At 40.4% G+C, this 24,090-nt stretch overlaps 1 protein-coding gene and 1 long non-coding RNA gene across 2 annotated transcripts in view; one reads left to right on the top strand and one right to left on the bottom strand.

Moving 5' to 3' along the window:
* The window catches only part of UMAD1 (UBAP1-MVB12-associated (UMA) domain containing 1), a 217,107-nt gene that overhangs the window by 96,298 nt on the left and 96,719 nt on the right, over positions 1-24,090 (bottom strand). The gene's annotated exons all lie outside the window — the stretch shown is intronic.
* Positions 1-24,090, top strand: part of LOC123001414 (uncharacterized) — a 227,578-nt gene that overhangs the window by 188,720 nt on the left and 14,768 nt on the right. The window lies entirely within an intron of this gene.

Genomic DNA, 24,090 nt, shown 5'->3' with positions numbered 1-24,090 from the left:
TAACCAGAGACGTAAAGGACCTTTATTCTAGAAACTATAAATCACTCTTAAAAGACATTGAGGAAGACATAAAAAGATGGAAAGATATTCCATGCTCATGGATCGGAAGAATTAACATAGTTAAAATGTCCATGCTACCCAGAGCAATCTACACTTTCAATGCTATCCCGATCAAAATACCGAGAACGTTTTTCAAAGAACTGGAACAAATAGTCCTTAAATTTGTATGGAACCAGAAAAGGCCCCGAATTGCCAAGGAACTGTTGAAAAGGAAAAACAAAGCTGGGGGCATCACAATGCCGGATTTCGAGCTGTACTACAAAGCTGTGATCACAAAGACAGCATGGTACTGGCACAAAAACAGACACATAGACCAATGGAACAGAATAGAGAGCCCAGAAATGGACCCTCAGCTCTTTGGGCAACTAATATTTGATAAAGCAGGAAAAAACATCCGGTGGGAAAAAGACAGTCTCTTCAATAAATGGTGCTGGGAAAATTGGACAGCTACATGCAAAAGAATGAAACTTGACCACTATCTCACACCATACACAAAAATAAACTCCAAATGGATGAAAGACCTCGATGTGAGACAGGAATCCATCAAAATTCTAGAGGAGAACATAGGCAGCAACCTCTACGACATCGGCCAAAGCAACCTTTTTCATGACACATCCCCAAAGGCAAGAGAAACAAAAGATAAAATGAATTTATGGGACTTCATCAAGATTAAAAGTTTCTGCACATCCAAGGAAACAGTCAGAAAAACTAAGAGGCAGCCCACGGAATGGGAGAAGATATTTGCAAATGACACTACAGATAAAGGACTGGTATCCAAGATCTACAAAGAACTTCTCAAACTCAATACACGAGAAACAAATAAACAAATCAAAAAATGGGCAGAGGATATGAACAGACACTTTTCCAATGAAGACATACAAATGGCTAACAGACACATGAAAAAATGTTCAAAATCATTAGCCATCAAGGAAATTCAAATCAAAACCACACTGAGATACCACCTTACGCCAGTTAGAATGGCAAAAATAGACAAGGCAAGAAACAACAATTGTTGGAGAGGATGTGGAGAAAGGGGATCCCTCCTACATTGTTGGTGGGAATGCAAGTTGGTACAGCCACTCTGGAAAACCGTGTGGAGGTCCCTTAAAAAGTTAAAAATTGAGCTACCCTATGACCCAGCCATTGCACTACTGGGTGTTTACCCCAAAGATACAGACGTAGTGAAGAGAAGGGCCATATGCACCCCAATGTTCATAGCAGCAATGTCCACAATAGCTAAATCGTGGAAGGAGCCGAGATGCCCTGTAACAGATGACTGGATTAAGAAGTTGTGGTCCATATATACAATGGAATATTACTCAGCAATCAGAAAGAATGAGTTCTCAACATTTGCTACAACATGGACGGCACTGGAGGAGATAATGCTTAGTGAAATAAGTCAAGCAGAGAAAGACAACTATCATATGATTTCTCTCATCTATGGAACATAAGAACTAGAATGATCAGTAGGGGAAGAAAGGGATAAAGAAAGGGGGGGTAATCAGAAGGGGGAATGAAACATGAGAGACTATGGACTATGAGAAACAAACTGAGGGCTACAGAGGGGAGGGGGGTGGGGGAATGGGATAGACCGGTGATGGGTAGTAAGGAGGGCACATATTGCATGGTGCACTGGGTGTTATACACAACTAATGAATCATCGAGCCTTACATCGAAAACCGGGGATGTACTGTATGGTGACTAACATAATATAATAAAAAATCATTATTAAAAAAAAAAAAAAAAAGAAATTGGAAAATGATTCTTGATATGTTTTCCATCTACAATAAGTTGTAATCATCTCAATGAAATCAGTTTCTAGTGTTTATGTGGTAAACATTATTATAGATCTAACATATAAAAACATTGATGGTATCCCATCAGAGAACACAAAAATATCTAACGGGCTTTTTTTTTTTTTTTTTAAAAGAAACTTTTTGAGATAATTATAGATTAATTAGTTATATATTATACAGTTGCATAAATAGTATTGAAAATTCCCATGTAGCCTTCACCTCATTTTCCCCCATGGTTACCATCCCTAAGCCCTGGCAACCAACCACTAATCTGTTCTCCATCTCTATAACTTTGTCATTGGAGAATATTACATAAATGGAATCATATGGTCTGTAATCTTTTCAGATTGGCTTTTAATTATTTTTGCAACCTCAACCCCCATATTTCATTTTCCCATATGCTTTTTTTTTTTAAGTCAGGGTTATTGAGGGATAATTTACATGTTGTAATATTCATCCTTTTCAGTGTGTAGTACTACGAATTTTTTATAGTTTTACTGTGGTATAATTAATGTATAACAGACTGCACATTTTCAAGTGTCAAATTTGATCAGTTTTGACATATGTATACATTTGTGAAAGCATCATCACAATCAACATAATGAATATATCCATCATTCCCCAAAATTTCCTCATGCTCCTTTGCAATCCATTCCTCCTACACCACGCTCCCATCCCCAAGCAACTACTCCGCTTTCCATCACTAGGTTTTCTAGATTTTTATATAAAGGGAATCCTACAGCATGTCCTTTCATTTCTCTTCAGTAAAAACCTAGGAGTGGAATGGCTGAGTCATACGGTAGGTCTATGTTTAACTTTTTAAAAACCTGTCACACGTCCAAAATGGCTGGACCATTTCACATTCCTACTAGCAATAATATACGCACGTTCCAGTTCCTCCACATCCTCCCAACATTTGGTATGGTCAGTAGTTGTGATTTTAGCCATTCCAGTGGTGGTAGTGGTAGCTCACTGTGGTTTTAATTTATATTTCCCTAATAACTAATGATGCTGGGCATTTTTTATGTGTTTATTTGCCATCCATATATTCCTCTTTGATGAAGTATCTGTTCACATCTCCCCCCCTGCCTTTTTTTTTTTTTTTAATGAGGTTGTTTGTTTCTTATTATGTAGTTTTCAAAGTTCTTTATATTCTGGATACAAGTCTTTTATCAGCTAAGTATTTCATAAATATTTTCTCCCAATCTGAATTTTTCATCTTCTTAACAATGCCTCTCTAAAAGCAGAATGTTTATTTTGATGAGGTCCAATTCATCAACTTTTTTCTTTTATGGATCATGCTTTTTGTGTTATCTCTAAAAAATCTTTGTCCAAGGTCACAAAGATTTTCCCCTATGTTGTTATCAGTTTTATAGATATAGATTTATATTTAGGTCTTCTACCCAATTTGAATGAATGTCTCTATATTGCGTGAGCTTTGTACAACATTCTAGGGAACATCTACCCTTAGGAGCCAAGGAAAAGAGAAGAGCAGTCAGTGAGGAGAACAAGGAATGCACTGACACAGAGAAGCCAGAGAGGGAGAGGTCTGTAATCAGGAGAGGTGAGGCCGTAGAAGTCCACATGGAACTCTGCATGGAGACCAATGGAAGCAAACAGAGTAATGGTCACTGGATTTGACCATGAGATCACTGGTGGCTTCTGAGACACGAGTTTCAATAGGAAACACACAGAAACCAGATTGAAATGTATCAAAGGAAAGCATGGATGATGATGAAAGGAAGTACTCAAATCACTCTTAAAAATTTCATTAGTGAAAATGAAAACAACAACAACAACAACAAAAAACAAACCACATATGACACTGAACTCAGAGTCTTTTGACTATGGAGAAGATCAAGGTAAGGAGAGAAGAAAAGAACGAGAGGAAGATATGAGATAACTGGTGAAGCAAAGTTTGAGATGAGGTAGAACACAGTTCACCTTTTGCGAGAAGGAGATAGAAAGTGAGAAGGAAATGGATAGAGAGAGGCACTTCCAGAGGGTGGCTGGGGAAGCTTAAGAGTTGCCCCTGCAAAGGAGGGGAGGAGTCTGTGTACTGAGACTAAGAAAGGAGGGGCTGGGCTGGGACTTGAGGATAAAAGGGTTTGGAATTGGTGTTGTGGGGGAAGTGGGGGTGGGGAGCAAACAGAGATAAATAATGGGATTCTCAAAGAGCTCGGAGAACACTCAAAGAAAGAATCAGTGCTTGTCAAATTTAATGTTTGCTGCATTCTCTTTCCTTGCTGCCAAGAATTCTTCCCCACTCCCACCCCTCCAAAAAAGGTAGAGAAGGGTCAACAGGTCGGTCCCATAACTACACTATTAGACTTTACTGCCCCACAACTGCCTCTCTCCCCCCCTCTTTCTTTCCTAAGACTCACAACCTGTTTGGTGTGTAGAACAGGTAATGCAGTTCCACCGGGTACATGAAGAAACAGAACCTGAGAGAATGACTTCCCCCAAAGCTTGGCTAGCTGGGACTTGAATCCAGATCTTTTGATTCTAATTCTAGTGACTAGAATTTCCAGTAATTTCTTCATTACCTCACACTGCTATCTTCAATGCTCTTTGTTGCCATTCTTACTCAAAAACTTGGCCTCAGTTTCTTAACTGCTGTTCTGCCTTTCCAATCCACCCCCCACTCCCCTTCATTCACCTTCCTGAACTCAACTTTGCCCAGGCTCTGCAGATACAGGAGTCTGAAGAAGAGTTTGGTGCATGTGAGGGCTCAATTTGCAAACCGAAAAACCAACTAGCAAGCTGCAGCCCTGGTTCGCCATTTAGAATAAACTCAGGCTTAAAAAAAAAAAAAAGAAGAAAAATAGAATAAACTCAGGCTTGGTTCTCAGAGTCTCCTCAGGGCTTCTGGTGAGGAAAGATACAAGGAATCGGGAGAGAACGGGCCACCAGGGAGTGGGGAAGTGAGAGGTGAGAATCTTCTAGAAAACACCCAGTGTGGAGTCCTCCACCTATGATAACTCCCAGGATAGGGGCTTCGAGACTGGGCTGTAACTCCCTGCCCCTCTCCCTCCAGCTTTCTAGATTCCCCTAACTGAAATAAAAGCCAAGAGTCTTCCCTACAAAATCATCAGTATAGGATAAACTCTTAGAGCGAACCTGAAACCTTCTTTTTTGCCTAGGGTGAATATTTAATTTTTCAACGTGTTAGGCAATAAGTATAAAAACTTATAATCAGTGAATGTCTACTACAAGTGTTGGCTATTTTTGAGCACAATAGTATTTTTTTTTAATTCAGCTTCCTCTGACCTTGTAACAGTTATCTTCCTACTGTAGCCTATGATGCAAATTAAGGCATTTCTAGTCTTATTTCAAAGTCTGCTGCATAAAATAAATATCTGCTTTTCAAAGCCAATTGACAGCCTAACGTCCCACATTTAACTACAACAAATCAACACTTCACCAGATTACTTCATTATTATTTGACTAATTCATTTAAAAATTTTTCAAGAAAAATGTGATTTTCATCTCTCATAGTTTCTGGTCATCAAAAACAGATAATTCTCCTACTGTTCAACTTGTAGCCAAAGTGAAGCTAAAAAGCAGCCTCAAAAAACCTTTTCTCTAGAAAAGAAATCACTAACTTTCATAATGCATTAAAGTCAACATAAATATAAGTGTGCAGTTCCTTATTTTAAACATTTTGAAAGCAGATCTCTCACAAGCTAACTCATCTTAAAACTCCTACTTTTTAGTTTGCATTTGTCACAAAAGCAAGTAATTTTCCTGCAGTAGTGTATCTTCTATTTCCTAGAGCTAAATGATCCTGTGAAATAGTAAAATCTTATAGACCAGAATTATAGTGGTATTTCTGCTTTCTACGCAGTAAAGAAAAACGAATAAATTTAAGGTGAACCCCCCCTTTCCACCCCCCCCCCAAAAAAAGGCTTCTTCTGTTATATTTAATCCACTTTCACAGTTTTTCTTAATTACACTACAGCTGTCTGGTAAGGCACAACTGACCACTTCCATCATGAAAACAAACTGTACCCCACCATCCAAAGTTCTCGATTAAAAAGCAAATGTTTTTGTGAGCCCAGAGAAAACGGGCGCAGCTGCTCCATTTCACGAGGCAGGCACCTCTACTCCATTCAGCTGTGAAGAATGGCAATGACTGTAAATTGTTCTTCCTGATCGGTTCCACAATAAAAACAAACCACACTACTTTCAATTTTTCAAAGCCAATTTTTTTAAGCCTCCAGTACACTGGAAACAAGAGTTGTGTTCTTCTGATTCATGGCCTTTGATTTCTGCATAAACGTCCCTGTATGCATGTAAAAACAGGTCCCTGCAGGATACTCGCAGACACTGTATATATTAACTTCCCAGATGTACTAGAAGATAGAAACGCCATCAGCCTACCTTTTAAAGCGAGATACTATTTAACAGCTTAAACTGTCTGTGACTAAAGGAGGGCTGTAAAGAGCACACCGTGTGTGCAGAGGCACTAGGTAGTTCACGAGACACTGTGGCCTGCTCCCAGAAAGGGCAACGAATGCGAGTGCACTTGTGTTTGAATGCTCTCCGTTAAAATCCCCACTGTGGAATTAAGCTCAAGGGACACATCTGCATTTGCAAGTGAAACACTCTGCAGTCGAATAAAAGCTAAAATTATTGACAGAATTTTGCTAAGAAACTTCTAAATGTTCCCAATTGACTCATGGCGCCCAAACAGTACCTAGGACTTGTACTTGAGTTCTCCAGAGCGTACTCCCAAACAAACACAATTTAAAGACGTTGGAGCATGCCTCCTCTATATTCATATCAATCTATAATTTACTTCTTTACAAACATGGAGCAATGTACTGATCTCTAAGGAACACTCGAAAACATACACAAAAATAGACAGCTGTTTCTTAAGGGAGAGATAGAAATAATTTATAAATAGAAGTTCAAAGACTTTTCTTTGCACACCTCCAGGGGGCCCTCTTGCACCGCTCCTGCAGCGCTGCCCACCACCTCCCCACCTCCCGTGGAGACCTAAGTGGGCCCCGGCTAATACGAGGCCAACCTAAGTGGTTAGTGGCTTTGGATGAATTCTTGGGTTGCTGTCAATTTCTACCCGCAACCCCAGGATTTTTTGTAGAAACATACGGATATTCTCTAATTTTGAACAGCTTTTCATTCTGACTCATGACTAGAGTGTTGCAACGGAATGTAAATGTGACAGAACATCACGGAGATAAAAACGAGAAGATGTTCAGATCTGAGAACCTCCACTTTGGTGGCAAAGCCATTGGTATGAAGGTACCAACGATTTCTAACACAAGACAGCCATCAGTATCACCTACATCGACAAAGTTGCTCTTGAAAGTAACATCCTGCGGCTGCCGCAGTGATCGTAACCCCTAAGCACACTAGCCACCCAACTTTCCCGAGTGTCTCCTTTCGACATTTTACTTTTCCAAACTATCTGATTTACAAATTCGTTCCTTCCAGAAACCCTAGCAATATGTGACTTCAGGCAAAGGAAGTTCTCATGAAGTGCTGACTCTGTTTTCGATGGGCTCTATCAATAGTAGCATGTATTAGATATTGATTGAGTCGGCACAATTTTGACATTTTGCTAGAAGCAGGAGATGCAATGATCCTGGTCTTCAAGGAGCTAAAAAAAAAATCTAACAAAAAAATCACACACACATATGCCTCTATTTACCCTTCTTTCTCTCTGGCTATTTGTTCTCTTGTTCTCAGTCTCCTTCATAGGTTCCTCTTATTCCACCTCCCCTGTTATTCCCCAAGGTTATTCTCTTGTTACTCCATCTCTAAGGGATCTCGTCCAACACTAACTCAAGATACACCGACAGGTCTTTGACTACCAAAGTTGTTTCTAAAGAACAAACATTTTTCTTGAGCTACAGACCGTACTTCTCATACTTCCAACTCAATTTCTCCAACTGGATGCCCCAAGGGCAGTTTACCTAACACTTCCAAAAGGGAATAGTCTTCTCCGTTAAACTTGCTCTTCCTTCTATACACAGTCCCTCAATTCATGGGAGTCGTCAGGGATTTCTCCCTCTCCCTCAAATCTCATATCCGTTCAAAGTCCAGTCAATTCTACCTCCTCCAAACCTCTCCGACTTGTCTGGTCTTCCCCATGGTCACCACTGTAATTCAGCATCCTCCTAACTGAACTTTTCCTCAGATTTCTGCCTTCCTTGACTTCCTCCTCCATCTCACGGCCAGGCAATCTTTCTAAATACTCAGACCACCTTCCTGCTTAAATAAGGAGAAACATAGGATATCTTGAGGAAAAAGAAAAGAAAATTCAAAGAATGGAGTTTAAAGGGTAGGAGAGATTTGAGAATGTTTACAAGCTGAAAGGAAAGAGCCTGTAATAAGGAAGACATTAGAGAGCAGATGATCAACAGACGGTCCCAGAGCATGAGGGAAGCTCAAGAGCACTGGAGGAGGGGTCGGAACTGAAAATGGTGAACACACACTTCCCTCTGAGGCAGAAAGAAAGACTATAAGAATGGCTGGAGGTGAAGAGAAGTCTGGATGTGGAGGGGAGGCAAGCTAAGGGAGCATATGCCAGAGATTATCTATTTCCTCAGAAAAATGACAAGGGCAATTAGTCATTACTTCAAAATGAGGGGGGTCATTACAGCTGAGGTTACTGAGAAAAGTTGTTCCAGTTTAGAATACTCACTATGGGGGCGCCTGGGTGGCACAGCGGTTAAGCGTCTGCCTTCGGCTCAGGGCGTGATCCCAGCGTTGTGGGATCGAGCCCCACATCAGGCTCCTCCGCTATGAGCCTGCTTCTTCCTCTCCCACTCCCCCTGCTGTGTTCCCTCTCTCGCTGGCTGTCTCTATCTCTGTCAAATAAATAAAAAATTTTAAAAAAAAAAAAGAATACTCACTATGGATAATAAAAAATGCATCTCATAGAAACGGGTTGGAGAAAAATTTTAAAAAAAAGAAAGTCATCCTGAGCACTGAGCTAAAGGTAGAAATCATAAATCTGTACCAGGGTCAGTGTGCACCATAAGAGGAATGCTGGTTGCAAAGGCGGTGGGCAGAAGGTGGGGGAAGAGTAGGATTATGGTGCTGATGGGTTTTAAGTCCCCAACAGCTCCCAATAGCCACCTTCATGCAGTTAGCTCTGTTTCCCCAAGGTCAGTGGCCATTTTTTTCCTCTTCTTCTCCTAGACCCTATGTTCTGATCATCATAAACATGCTGTACCATTTCTAGAACATTCTGTGCTGTCAGAACTCTGTCTTAGGACTGCTGCTTCCCCTATATACATGTGTTTCTCTCTACCCCCTCCACCTCCCTCTATTCTTTAAGGAAACAAAAAGGAACAGTCCAAAAGAAATTTCATTGGCCAAGGTCAGCAGGCCACCAAGCCAATTAGCTGGGCACAGACTAAGCACTCTACAAGCATTTCAGTGATGAAAGCATCATACGATTTGCAGGGAAAACCATCCTGTGAGTAAGGCAGGTTTTCTAAGGTGTGTGAAGAGACGGGAATGATGACTATTCTCAAGTCCCCCAGCTGCTCACAGTATGTAATAAACTTGTTTTTTTTTTTTTTTTTTTGGTTAAGATTTTATTTATTTATTTATTTATTTGACAGAGAGAGAGAGAGAGAGAAAGCATGCGCGCGCGCGCACACACAGGAAGGGGAGCGGCAGGCAGAGGGAGAGGGAGAAGCAGACTCCCTGCTGAGCAGGGAGCCCATAATATGAGGTTTGAACCCAGGACCCTGAGATCATGACCTGAGCCAAAGGCAGATGCTTAACCAACTGAGTCACCCAGGTGCCCCTGTAATAAACCTGTATATTATTCCCGAGGTCCTAATTTCCATGACTCAACTTAAAACTTAAAATATGACACTTAAAGTTCTCTCTGTCTTAAAAAACAGACAATGGAGGACACTTATTGCTCTCTACCCGGCGCCACAGAGAGGCCCAAGTCTTATCTAGCCGCTCATTCATTCATTCAGTAAACACTTACCGACGACCTAATATGTTATAGACACTGGGGAAAATACAAAGATGAATAAAAGGAGAAGGAGAAAAACATGAACAATTAAACACAATAAAGTAAGTGCTATAATACAGATACGCATTCACTCAACACACATCAAGCCCCTAACACGCGCCCGGCACCATGGTAGGTGCTGAGGATTTAGCCGTGTAGGAAACAAGAAAAAACAAACTAAAACTTATCCTCAAGGAGACTAATTCGTTAACAAATCAGCAAAGAAAACGAAGCACAGGAACTGAAGGCAGGAAGCCCTCCGGATTGGGAGGGGAGGGAGGCCCTGCCACAGACCCCGCGGGGCAGCTGACCTTGCAGGGGGAGCAGAAGGAACCAGCAGCAGGAGGTGAGGGTGGCCCTGGAGCCACACAGCGCAGCCGCCTCAGAGAACAGGGTGTGGAGTCGGAACGGCCCAAATACTTGCTCCAGCAGGAAACCCAAAGGGAGAAAAGGAACCCAAAATACTGCAGTGAGAAAAGAGGAAATCCCTCTCTGAACATGAGGCTGGCAAACTGTGCTCCTCTTTATGGGAAAGCAAAGACTGCTTTTCAGTTTTCATTGTCCTCCAGAGGCACAGAAAAATAAAATTTCATATGCAGTGAATTTGACGAACTTTTCATTTTAAACGTGATCAGTCTGCCAGGGTACTAGGTCTAAAAAACCCAAATATATTAATTAATAAAGAAGCCAGCAAACTCAATAAAGAACCAAAACAAATGAACTTCCAGGTGACTATCTGCTGGGCTTAGAATTTAAAAAAAAAAAAAAAGCCTTTGTAAGCTAGGATAGCGATGAACATGGAAAAAAACCCTATGAAAAAACAAGTATGCTCAGAGTACAACGTATATGCTACACAAATCAATATTTACATATCCGAGAGAAAGCAGATCACCAGAACACAGAAGAGCAAGAAGGGTAATGAGAAGGCATCTAGTTCAGCATGAGAAGCCACAGAGCACCGAGGCCGACACAGGGGATCTCACCCGGGCCTTGCTTCCTGCTAGCTTTGTAACCTTGGGCAAGTTACTTAGTCTGAGCTTCTTCGTATGTAATACAGAGGGATAATAATAGTATCTACCTCAAAGCATTATTTTGAGGATTAGACTAGTAAATTTATGTAAAGCTCTTAAAACAGTACTTGGCACCTAAGTGAAATTGTTATTATGGGGGGAGCAGTAATTGTTATTATGAACTGAAGCCGAGTACCTTACTGTAGAATTCATATTAGCCACTGATGATCTCCTGGAAAATTGCTTATCCTCTTATGAAACTCTGGGAAAATGCTGCTTTATTAATGAAATAATTCTAGCTACTAATACCCTAGAGTTAGAACCTAAAATAAATGTGCTTAACAATGCAAACTGTTTAATCCTACTTTTTGGTTACCAGCTTAATTTCTTGGAATGTTCACTATTCACATAAATAGTAACAGTCATCTCTGAAGCAATACACTCATGCCATCGTTTTAAGGTAACAGGACTTGAAAAGACAGGACTTGAAATCGTTGCCTAGATTTCATTAGACCAGAGGTTCTGTGAATGCAGAAGAGGCAAGAATGCTTATAGAATTCACCAAAATATAAATTGCACCAGACTGTTAGGTTTGCACGAGGGCAGGGACTTTTGTCGTATTCATCAATTCACCAACATCGAGAGCTGTGCAGAACACGGCAAGATCACCGTATGCCTTAATAAGTGAACAATACAGGGGCGCCTGGGTGGCACAGTCCTTAAGCGTCTGCCTTTGGCTCAGGGCGTGATCCCGGCGTTACGGGATCGAGCCCCACATCACGCTCCTCCGCTATGAGCCTGCTTCTTCCTCTCCCACTCCCCCTGCTTGTGTTCCCTCTCTTGCTGGCTGTCTCTCTCTGTCACATAAATAAATAAATAAATCTTAAAAAAAAAAAAAGTGAATATAGTTTAAAATGATCTTAAATGATCAATTACACATGTGCAGGAAATGATATATATATACTTAAATGATAAAAAAGGAGTATTAGGTAAGTTTTAAAACAATCACACCTTTGAGCTTCAAATGAGTGCTGAGTTTATCCTTAACACTAACCAGCTCGCAATGTAAGAAAGGAAGAAAAAATAAGCCCCTCGGAGTTCTTCTAGATTGCCTAAAGAGGGCTGTATGTTTTAAACCAAAGTAGCACCTGCACCATTTAGAAGCAAAAATGCAACAAGAAGTGGTTATGAATCTATAAATTATAAGGCTTTGGGGGTTCTTTTATTATGTGAGTAACAACGAGTGTTTTCTAGACTTGCAGCTGGTGCACTATTTCTCAACCGCATGAGGACCTAGTTTATTCATGACAAAGTTTGAAACCTGAGGCAACATCAGTTTATTAATCAGATGAACTTTAATGCTGACCAGTAAGAGTTTTACTTCCTAATATAAATTGTTGGCCTGCAGATATAAGTACCAAATAGTAGGTCACTGGGTTTGCCTGTGATAAGCAATAACTTGTAGTAAAAAAGATTTTAAAAAATTGGTTGAGTTTAACGACATATGTACCCTAGGAGGAAAAACAACAAAAAAAAAGACAAGTAAATTTTGCTGCTTATTGGCAAGGTTGCTCTATTATCATTCGAGGCTGTGGCATAATCACAGTTTTATTAAAATGAAAAAATTGCTCCATTTGGGTTCTAACTGCGGATCGTTAACATAAAAGTCTATGCCAAACAAGTGACCAGAAGGGTGATTCTGATTGAAACTATTATTTCATTATTAAAATAATCTGTGGCTGAATAGAACTGTTCTACCATACACACACACACACATATATAACTTATATGTGTGTGTGTGTATATATATATACTTTTATGTGTATACATATACATATATACACGCACCATACTTTCTTGGCTACAAATTTGATAAGTATTCAGAAAAATACCCCAAAGATACTAAATAGGGGGATGATAATTATTTCTAAAATCTTGGGTAGGACATTTGATTTCTAAAACTTCAGACAGATATGTGTGCTTATTAAATGAGCCTGTAAGAACCCCAGCTCTCCCTCCGACTACCAGCCCTCTTCTCTCCAACTCTTACACAAACTCACCATTCCCCAACTGAATCGAAAGTAAAATCACATCAACCTTCTTTCAGTTCTACAAGCGCGCTGGGCTCTGCAGTACGCAGCCCCAATGTCACCCCCATCTTCCATCATCCTACAGTTCCTGCTTGCTCATCTATTAGGTTAAGTGCCCTTGAGTACACACCACCTCCTGACTTCCCACTTTATTAACTGTTTAATGATCTGTCTCCCCAGCTGATTGAAAGTCATGTGGCCTGTGATCTGACACCTCTTGCTTACCTAGTGTATCCCCACTCCCTGGCACAGAGCCTGGCATAGAGTCGGAAGCTCAATAAATGTTTATTGAACAAAGGAATGATTTCCCAGTCGCTCAACCAAAATTATTACCCATAATGAGAATGTGAATTTTTTTTTTTTTTAAAGAATGTGAAATTTTTAAGGCCAAAGTCTACATAATCCTCAGCACAGGCCTAGTCGGAGCCTTTGACAGAGGCTCAGTCAAGGACTGATAGTTCAAGAAGAGAGAACAATTCAATGACCTAAGCAATTTTCGGTTTTTTAAAAAAGATTTTATTTATTTATTTTTGGAGAGAGAGAGAGAGAGAGAGAAAGAAAGAGACAGTGAGGGGGAGGAGCAGAGGGAGAGGGACAAGCACACTCAGTGCTAAGCATGGAGCCGGATGTGGGGCTCAATCTCATGACCCCGAGATCATGACCTGAGCCAAAATCAAGAGATGGATGCTTAACTGACTGAGCCACCTAGCGCCCCAGCAATTTTCTATTTTAAAAGACAACTTCTAGGGCTTTACTATTAAGCCACAAATACTATTAAGTTTGCTTAATATAACTACTTTCCTTTTTCATCGGAGTTTAAATAAGGAAATATCAATACAGAAATTTAATCTAATTAGAAGTTTTTGTAAGTCACCAATAGTTTCTGAGACAATAGTATTATTTTATTGAATATTATTATTTATTATTATTAAACGCTGGAGTATTGTTGCAAGAAACAAAAGGAATATTTTGAGAGGAAGATCAAGACTAGAGTAAGAATTTGGCTACCAGAAAAGGGACAGAAAAAGTGGTGAGAGACAGGAGATAGGGTTAGAAGGAATTCAGCCTTTTGATCAGTGAGATGCTGTCCTCACCAGCATAAGTGAAAAGCTGTGGATTTCTTGGATTTGGGTTGGGAAGATTTAGGAACAGGGCCTTCAATAGTTGAAGTCTGAGACGCCAATACATCTGATTTGATGTGTCCTTAAAAAAATTAATGATAGTAAGAATTCGAGCAAAGATGGGTCACCAGTAGTAGACAGTGACAGGTGAAGACAAATATGATCAGTGCCGAGACAGAGTAGCAGGTATGTACAGGGAAGGAAGTGCTTTCAAAGGAAACAGAAAGCCAGTTGCAGAGATAGGAGGTTAAACCAGTCCAAGAAATTCTAGAAGCCAAGATCAAAAAGGGTGCCAAGAGAAAGGGCAGGGTAGCTGACAAAGACATCTAAATGGTCCTAGAGTATAAACACTGAGTCACAAATTGTAAACAACGAGGCAGAGTAATCCGACCAGTATAGACAACGGTAGAAATACTACCTCATGGTTAGAACATGCTGGTTTCTAATCAATTGTGGCACTGTTACTTAATGTTACTTCATGAATCCCAAACCTACTTCAAGTGATCCAGCTCCCATACCTGCCCTAAGATGCTCTTTTGTAATCTGCACAACTGGCCTAGATGCTGAGAATTGCCTATGAAAGTGTTCACACTACTCCCAGCTTCCATGGTCTCAATTTAAACTGAACAATTTTGTCTTTCAACAAGTTGCTTCTATCCATCATATAACTTCATACTGTTTTATTAAAGAGAAGACATTTTTTAAAAAAGATTTATTTTAGAGAGACAGAGTGAGAGTACATACACATGGGGTGGGAGGCAGAGGGAGAGAGAGAATCTCATGCAGACTCCATACCCAGCATGAAGCCCGACACGGGGCTTGATCCCACAACCCTGAGATCATGACCTGAGCTGAAATCAAGAGTCAGATGCTTAACCACCTGAGCCACCCAGGCACTCCAAGACATTTTATTTTGAAAATCTTTTTTATTAAGTCTATTCTTCTCTACTCTAAATGCTGTAATTTCTGTTTTCCAAATTACTCAAAATATCCATGGCTACTGGTTTGGAAGTTCTTGGGTTGGTATAAGACAAATGTGTTCTTGATACTGTCAGCTTGTAAGAGATTTTGGCTTCCTTTCTTTTTACTGTAATGAGTTTGCAAGATGACTCCCCAAATGGCAATAGCTCTTCGTGCCTGCCATATCCCATTGCAACCTCATACCTACTTTGCTGTCTGATATCACCTTGGCACCCTTTCAGCATTACTAAGCATCTTCTCCCATTGAATATCTCTTTCAGATTACTTGCTCTTAGATGTATTATCTTACTATTTCCTGTGATACTTTTAAACCTTTTTGGTATCTTTGTGATACTTCTCTTATTTCGCTATTTGAGATACTTCCCAATTTCATATTACCTATAAAATTGGTTGACAGACTGCTCATTTCCGATTTTGGATTTTTAAGGACAATGCATTAGGTAATTATGCCCTCAGGAAGATGCATTTCATCTTAAGAATGAATTTCTTAAGTAAAAGTTGCAAGTCATCATGTTAAGTCCGTAAACCTGAATTATTTACTTATTACACAAATCGTACACTCTTAATTTTTGTCACTAGCTGTAAACAAAAGTTAAAATGCGTTTTCAGTGGCATTTATTTTTGTATAATGTGTATATACTTGGTTCAATTTCACTCATTCATTTCTTTGGGATTGAGTTAATGTAGAAGAAATGATTTTTTTTTTAAAGTAACAATTTGTTTAAATTTCAAATCTTAAATACATTTAAATTTTAGAAATTCAAATAAATGTCTTCAGTTCTCCATAACTAAAAATGTCATTGGTTTTACTTAAATAGAAGGCACCTCAATTAAACAGCAATGATCCACTCTGTATTTATATTCTACCTCATTGTATTTATGAGTTATATTTATTTTTTCCTACCGTACTTGTTTATAACTTTCTTTTTCCTGTACTCAAAACATATTTTAAAATAAAATTTGGCTAGGGAATTTCAGGATATTTATTTCCTAAATACTGGGCTCACATAAACCTAAAACTCCTGGTTTATATCCTTGTTTACTTAATATCACTCTAGTTTTCTCTAATTTCTTTGGGTAGTACCAACTTAAAAGCATTTAAAAAATCAAATCAAATTTAAAAGAATCAAATCAATGTTATCCAATGTATTTTTAGTTAAATTCTGCTAAATCTTAAATTTCATAGTTGGTTTTTGGCATAAGAATCTTTGAAGAAAACACATTCTAATCCAACACAGGTAAATTACGAGTTAAACATGTGCGATTTAGAAAAGAAATATGGCTAAGTCCATGTATGGTGGCTCAGTCTTGGAGTGATGTTTACACAGGGAGTCCTGGCTCTGTCTGCACTATATTATGACCCTTGTCATCGCCTGCCCTGGAGCAGTTACATATGTGTCTACTTCTCCCATTAAGCCAGTCTCTCCTAAAGGGCAGAAGCAATCTGAAACCTTTGTATCTTCAGTGAAGCCTCCCACAGCACTTTGCACAAAGCAGCCACACAATAAATGTTTGCAAAGTTGTGTCAGAAGAGCAAAGTTCTTGCGTTTGCCTTGATATACAAGCCCCATGAAAAATGAAAGCAAAAGCAACCAAGGAGAATGGGTTGGGGGGCAGGAGGAGGTGGTGGTGGTAAGAATGTTAGCAAGTAACCTCAAATGAAAATACTTAAATGGGGGGGGGCGCCTGAGTGGTTCAGTCGTTAAGCGTCTGGCTTCGGCTCAGGGCATGATCCCAGGGTCCTGGGATCGAGCCCGATCGATCCCAGGGTCTTGGGATCGAGCCCCATATCGGGCTCCTCCACTGGGAGCCTGCTTCTTCCTCTCCCACTCCCCCTGCTTGTTTTTCCTCTCTCTCTGTCTCTCTTTCTGTCAAATAAATAAATAAAATCTTAAAAAAAATACTTAAATGGAATCTTACTTAACTCATCACTAATCTACTTGTACAAAAGTCGAGATTTAAAAAAAAAAGAAAAGAAAAAGGAACATTTCATTCTTTCTGAATTAGAAGACGGAGAAGCTTCATTATTTTGTTTGAAAGTATTTTTTGAATTAGACACGCCTGTATGACACAGCCAATATAAATAATTTGTTCTCCTGGTGTTGCCACCACTGAACAATGATGAACAGATGAACAGTACAGGAATTCCCCCAATAAAGAGTGACCCATTGTGTAGAAAATAGATCCTAAAACAAGGGACTGTATTTAGTATAGGTTTCTACTTTCTGAATTCTGGCACACCCTTAGTCCCTAGCACCCATGAGTCAGTCTCCTGGTAAACCTGAAACTGTCTTTCAAAGGCAATGTCATTCAATTCAACAAACATTTATTGTGCACCCACTGTATGCAAAGGCATATGAATGAAAATCTGAGAAAAAAAGGGCCTACAAAGGGGATCGAGAAGCAATGATCAGGAAAGAAGGAAAAGATATGGATGTGGCGGGGGGGGGGCGGGGGGGGAGGAGGGTATGGAATCCAAGAGAGAAGAGAGACTGGTCACCATTCTCAGATGTCACAAAGACTGGAAACATGAGACTTCAGAAGAAAAGAAAAAAAGTCTAACTGTGTAAGTGCAAAGTACTAGGATCAATGAATAACATGAGGAACTTCTTGAATTTTTCATGTTTAGAATAATTCTGTTTTGTGAATCTATTCCCTAAGAATAAGTTCCAGTTCTATTAATGTTATTACCAACTTCCCTACCATCCAGAGTTGGAAGTTTCTTCTTTTTCCCTCTGATAACGAATGTAATTAGTTACCAAGACCTATCAGTCATACCCACATGATTATGGTCACAGACATGGAAGTACAGGTTGTGTACTGCACAAGAGTGCCACATCTGCAGGAAGGAGCATTCCCATTGTAGCTGTGTATGTTTAATTTCCAGTAGATGGCAGTCAAGTGTCTTATTCTAATTAGATACATATATTACAACAACTTTCTAACAAATGGAAGTAAGAGGTCTTAAAGACAGGGCATGTTTTTAATTCCCAGAATTCCCTGAGTGGGTTAGTGGTAGCCCTGCCCAAAAGGTTTCCCACCGATTTTCTTTTCTTCTTTCTTTTTTTTTTTTTTTTTTAAGATTTATTTATCTGAGAGACAGAGAATGGTGGTGGCGAGGTGGGGCGGAGAGAAGAGGAAGACAGAAACCCAAGCAGATATTGCGCTGAGCATAGAGCCCCTTGAAGGGCTTGATTTCATGACCCTGACATTATGACCTGAGCAAAAACCAAGAGCCGAACACTTAACTGATTAACTGACTGAGCCTCCCAGGCGCACCACTGCCACCTATTTTCTAGTCTTCATTCTGGGTCCAGCCACCACCAATCAGACTCATATGACATCTGCCGTAGCTTCCAACCTGATCCCCTCATTTCTTCACACTTGAGTCCATCCTAAAAATATCTGAGAAGTTTCCCAAAGACAAGTCCCACTAGTATAATTTCTCTTTCCAAAAAGCCTTCAGAGGCTCTATGTCATCTAGTCTCTTCAAACTCACACTCGAGGCCCTTCATACCATGTCCGTAATCTTCTTTTCTAGTCTAGTTAGTCACTACTCTCCAAGAGATATCCTGCTCCCAGTCACATCTGATTCAGTCTACCTTCCATATATTCTGTCCTTCCCTACTTCGCCATCTTTGTTCATGCCAATTCCTCTACGTGGAATTCTCTCTGAACTCAGTCTTCCTGCTACAAGCTCTACATGTAACATGCAGGAGTGTCTTTGGGGGAGAGGTTTTGGAGGACTAGATATCGTCTTCAGCAAGAAGCAAAACCAACCAAACAGAAGCAAAAAAAAACAAAAAAAAAAATGAAGAAAGAAAGGATTCCCCTCCTTGGTGTTTGCTGCCATTTCTGTTAACTACTGGTGATAATAAACTACTCCAAACTTACGACTTAAAACAAGGACGATTTTTATTACACCTCACAAATCTGAGGGCCAGAAATTTGGACAGCGCCAAGCACTTCTGCGTAGCGCTGTGAGCGGGCTCTCTGGTACTGGGATTCAGCTAGCGGATGGGCTCTCTGGAGGCTCCCCACGCCTCCTGCTTGTCACAGACATTGGAGGTCTTCATTCTTGAAGGCCCAGCTTAAAGTCCCTTTCCTCCAAGAATCCTCTCCAGGCCCTTCAGTCAGGTTTAATCTCCCCCTGCTTCAGATTCTCTAGTACTTTTTTCTTCACTCTAGTACTTGGCCTATTCATAATCTTACATTAGGTTTTCATTTAGTTAAGAGGCAAAAGAGAGAAAGGCAAAGGGAACAGCAGAATGCTTTGACTGTATGAAATTTCACTCAAGGTGAAAGAGAACACAAAATACTCAATGTCATCGGAACTCGTGTGGAATCAAGTACAGGGACTGATCTACAAGTAGACAAGGGTTTTTTTACATAGGGATACAGTCATGTTTATCCTAAATTATTAGCATTTGTAATTACTCCAGATTCCAGGAAAGAAACAAAACTGGGTGGAAAAATTTACTGTCTTGTGTCATCATGCTTAATGATAATTTCTAATATTCCATTTATTTTTGTTCTCAAAAATGTTCAAAATAGAACTTTCCCTTGCTTTAAGTAAAATCCACATTCTAAAGAACGTACTGAAGAGACACACTAACAGGATGCAATCATATAATGAAAATCCAATAATTCAAATTATCCAGTTTAAATAACACAAAGAGTATAATTTTGAGCTAGAAAAGACGTAAAAGATGTAGTGCAATCTTATGATGATGATACAAACAATGAGGTCACAACATGTGACCAGACTAAAAAGAATTCATTTCCTGTATAAAAACAAACAAAACAAAACCGAAGCTACAAGTATCTGTGAAGTAAAACACGTATAGAAACGTTGATGGCAGCATGGTCCGTGAGAGAGAGAGGGTGTAACTGTCTACCACCACGAGAAGGGGTAAATAACTATGGTATCTTCACGCAAGGAAATACCACAGTTCACGTGAATGAGTTACCAGCCACATGATGAAGCTGACAAATAGGCCACTGCAGAAAGAGAGCGATCTGCAGCAGAAGGCAAGAAAATGCGTAAGCACTTAGATAAACTTTTAAAATAAGCAAAACAAAACCATACACAGTCGAGGATTACACATCGTATGTGGTATAAGAAAATGGCAGGGGATGAGCGGCTACCTCTCTGGGGGGCGAAGGTGTACAGAGGCAGCTTCCGTGGCAGCCTTCATACCGTTCTGTTTCCGAAGCTAGTGGGAGGCACATGGATGCATGGTGTATTATGCTTTAGAACTTGAAAGCTTTATTATTTTATAATAATATTTCAAGGTAAAGAAAAGAGAGAGAGAAACACCCTGGTGCACTGGGTTGCTCAGTCGGTTAAGCGTCTGCCTTCAGCTCAGGTCATGGATCCCACGGTGGTGGGTGGTGGGATCGAGCCCCGTGTGGGGCTCCTTGCTCAGCAGGGAGTCTGCCTCTCCCTCTCCCTCTGTTGCTCCCCCCCCACAGTTGTGTTCTCTCTCTCTCCCTCTCTCTCTCAAATAAAGTCTTAAAAAAATTTTTAAAAAGAGATCCATAAAAACTTCTCTTCCGCTTTTATCTTTTGAAATACTCACTATCAAAATTCTGCACAGAGAAACAAATGTGCATTTGACACACAGAAGGGTTCAAACACATTGGGATAGGCTATGATGTGAGGGAAAGGAAGCAAAGAAGTCTCTGGTTCTCAAAATAAGGCAACAAAAACAAACAAAAAACCCAAGTAAGCAAACACTTTTTAAAAAATTATTTTAAATAAATCACACCCCCGCTCCTTCCTGGAGTTTTCGCATGTTGATTTTTAAGAGCGCCTCCCAACCCCGGATGGACCACAAGGAGACAGGATCGAGCACAACAGAGACCCTGCTGTGGCCTCAGCAGAACCAACAGCATAACTAAGATCCAATGAGCACGTTCTGCGCATCAGGCCCTGAGAGCCCGGAACTTGACGGGCTGAACCGGTGTGACGCCCCTACAGGGTGGGAATTACTATCTTGTTCATGTCGGAGAGACTGAAGGACTTGCCAAGGCCACACAGTGAGTGAGAGGGGGAGCCAGGAATCTAGCCAGACCCTGACACGTCATCGGTGTTACTCTGCCTTTCTGTCTATCCCAAATTATAATGATCAGATATCTGAAAATTAACTCATCTTAAAAAAAAAAAAAAAAGTTACTTCATTTACATCTGGCTCCAAAACAGGCTGAATGACTTGAAAGCAGCTTCGCTTTGGCAACCACAGCACCTCGCCCTCTGCAGCACAGCACGAAGAGCTAACAACCCCTCTCCCACCAACGCACCTGTACTACGTCCACACGGTTGTCACGGTTTCAAAACGAACACAAATGATAACAGAAGCAAGTCCAAGGGGAATTTTTCTTTTGTGGGAGAGGATTAGATGGAAACATTGTAAAAAATGAAAAAGGAGCCCCATCTGGAATAATTCTATTTTCTCACATCTTGGATACCTCGTAGTGTGCAACAGTGTCAAAAATAAAGGATCTAGAGTCCTGAGGTTGAGGAGTCTTAAGGTCTCAGAATCCAAGAAGACACCTTGACTACACAATATAATTGATCACTGCTGACAAAGAGATACACTGTCTAGATTTTCTTTTTTTTACTAACCACAGATATATTCACATCATTCATTTCTTTCTTTCTTTCTTTTTTTTTTTTAAAGAATTCTTTGTTTAAAGGTTTTATTTATTTATTTGACAGAGAGAGAGAGAGAGACATCCAGCGAGAGAGGGAACACAGGCAGGGGGAGTGGGAGAGGAAGAAACAGGCTCCCAGCGGAGGAGCCTGATGTGGGGCTCGATCCCAGAACGCCGGGATCACACCCTGAGCTGAAGGCAGATGCTTAACGACTGAGCTACCCAGGCGCCCCTCACATCATTCATTTCTTAAAACAAGTAGTAAATCCTCTCTCAGAGAAGGGCAAAGTCCTATTTATTTCAAACAAAAGACTTTAGGGGTGCCTGGATGGCACAGTCGTTAAGCATCTGCCTTTGGCTCAGGGCGTGATCCTGGCGTTCCGGAATCAGGCCCCACATCAGGCTCCTCCGCTGGGAGCCTGCTTCTTCCTCTCCCACTCCCCCTGCTTGTGTTCCCTCTCTCGCTGGCTGTCTCTGGCTGTCTCTCTCCGTCAAATAAAGAAATAAATAAATCTTTAAAAAAAAATAAAATAAAAATAAAAGATTTTAATGAATATTAGTTTGCCACAGAAGAGGTCAACGTGCAGGTGTTTGGTGAAACTGGTCATTTCTTCTGGGGTGAGCAGTTACCCCACACTGTGGCCGTACCCAGGAATCCTGGGAAGACTCTCAGCACCATCTAGACTAGTGGTCCCCAACTGTGGCTACACAGTAGGATCAACCAGAAACCTGCAAGGAGTTCTGAGCAGAACGTGACTGGTAAAACAGTAGGGCCTAAAAGATAAATAAGGGAATATTTTCTGGATCTTCGGTTGGCAAAGATTACTTGCACAGGACCCAGAAAGTGCTAACCAAAAGGTTAAAACTCAACATTACATGTAAATGTAAAATTCTACATTAAAATTAAAAACCTGTTTATGAAGACACTCCCACAGTGTGAGAGACAGTCATGACCAGCACATACACCAAAGTGTAGGGCAACAGCTACACCGTCCTGCCACCAGAGGAAGCTCAGCCCTCCACAGCAAGGGAGACCATCCCAGACTGTCATCAGAACCCGGATCAGGGCATGCCTGAAGTCAGCCCAACACATGCGCTGTTTGGTAGGGGCCAACAAATGCCCCTTTTCAGTTAAGCCAAGATAAGCTGGAGTTTGTCACTTTCTTCATAAACAGTCTTAAAGATACTCAGACCAGACCCACTTACACCTTCATTCTCATCTTCTCTGAACGCATTGACAAGCTCGCCTTTGGTCAGTCCACCACATACCCTCATTCCTGATATCATTAAAACCTTAGTCTAGAAAGTTCTGATAACTTCAAAGTAGAGTTGCCACTCGCCTGGACTCACACATAAATGGCTATCTTTTCATATCTCGACAATTGTCCTCACCCCCTAGGGTCCTATTTCATTCCAGCCACAGTTTTAGAGGCCACGGCTTCTCTGCAATCACTTCATATTCCTTTCTCTCTGCTTCACTCATCCTGGCTTTGTTCAGTCCCCTGCTCCCAGGGCACAATGCTCTAATGCAGGCTACTTACTGGAAGCAATGGTTTCCTTGTTTATTCATTTGTTCATCCAACACATTTACTCAGTGATAAATGTGCCCCAGTCCATGTGTTTCTAACTATCACCATACCTTGTCCCATAATCCCTTTTAGCTGTCAATAATCATAAATCCTCCACAATTCTACATTCCTAAATTTTGAGTTTTAATAGATCACAGGAGTCCGCCTTATACTGATGGCACTGGAACACCAGCATTACATATGCTCTGAGCCAACACATTTTTACTTTTCATTGTTTAATTTTAAAAGTTGCTTCTTAGTTTGTACCACTCCAATTAAAAAAAAAATTCTTAGATTTTTCTGCAAAACTCTCCCTTTTAATAGGCTTGGAAACCATTTTGGAATTTCCCTGCCAACGTGAAAGGCTTTTCCTTAAGCCTGGCATAGGCTGGACTGCAGTGAGAGGCATGGAGAGAAGGCAGACAGATTTTTCTCCTTTTGCACACTGATTAAAAAAAGTGTCACCAGATGTGAAAGGGAAAATTTAGACTCTAAATTCTGAAATCTAATCTAGCAATAAAGAAGCACCAAATTCTTACGACACAGTGCACTTCATCTATCTGCCGTAACACCATTTCCGCCTTCAAATGTGCTCTTGATTAGAGAGTGCCTGCAACATTCTTTACTCTGGTTAACAAGGTTTATTTTACTTCAGTGAATGCTATTGGTGAGGAAAAATCAGATTTCTTTGCTTTAAGAGGAGCTGCTGGTGGTCAGATAAGTGAGACACTAAATAAGACTTTACATTTGATAAATGAAGACACTTTGCTTTACTGGTAACATTTCCGACAGAGTTCTT

The sequence above is a fragment of the Ursus arctos genome, unplaced genomic scaffold, assembly GCF_023065955.2.
Source record: "Ursus arctos isolate Adak ecotype North America unplaced genomic scaffold, UrsArc2.0 scaffold_3, whole genome shotgun sequence".
Lineage (NCBI taxonomy): Eukaryota > Metazoa > Chordata > Mammalia > Carnivora > Ursidae > Ursus > Ursus arctos.
This window is presented reverse-complemented; position numbering and strand designations above follow the sequence as displayed.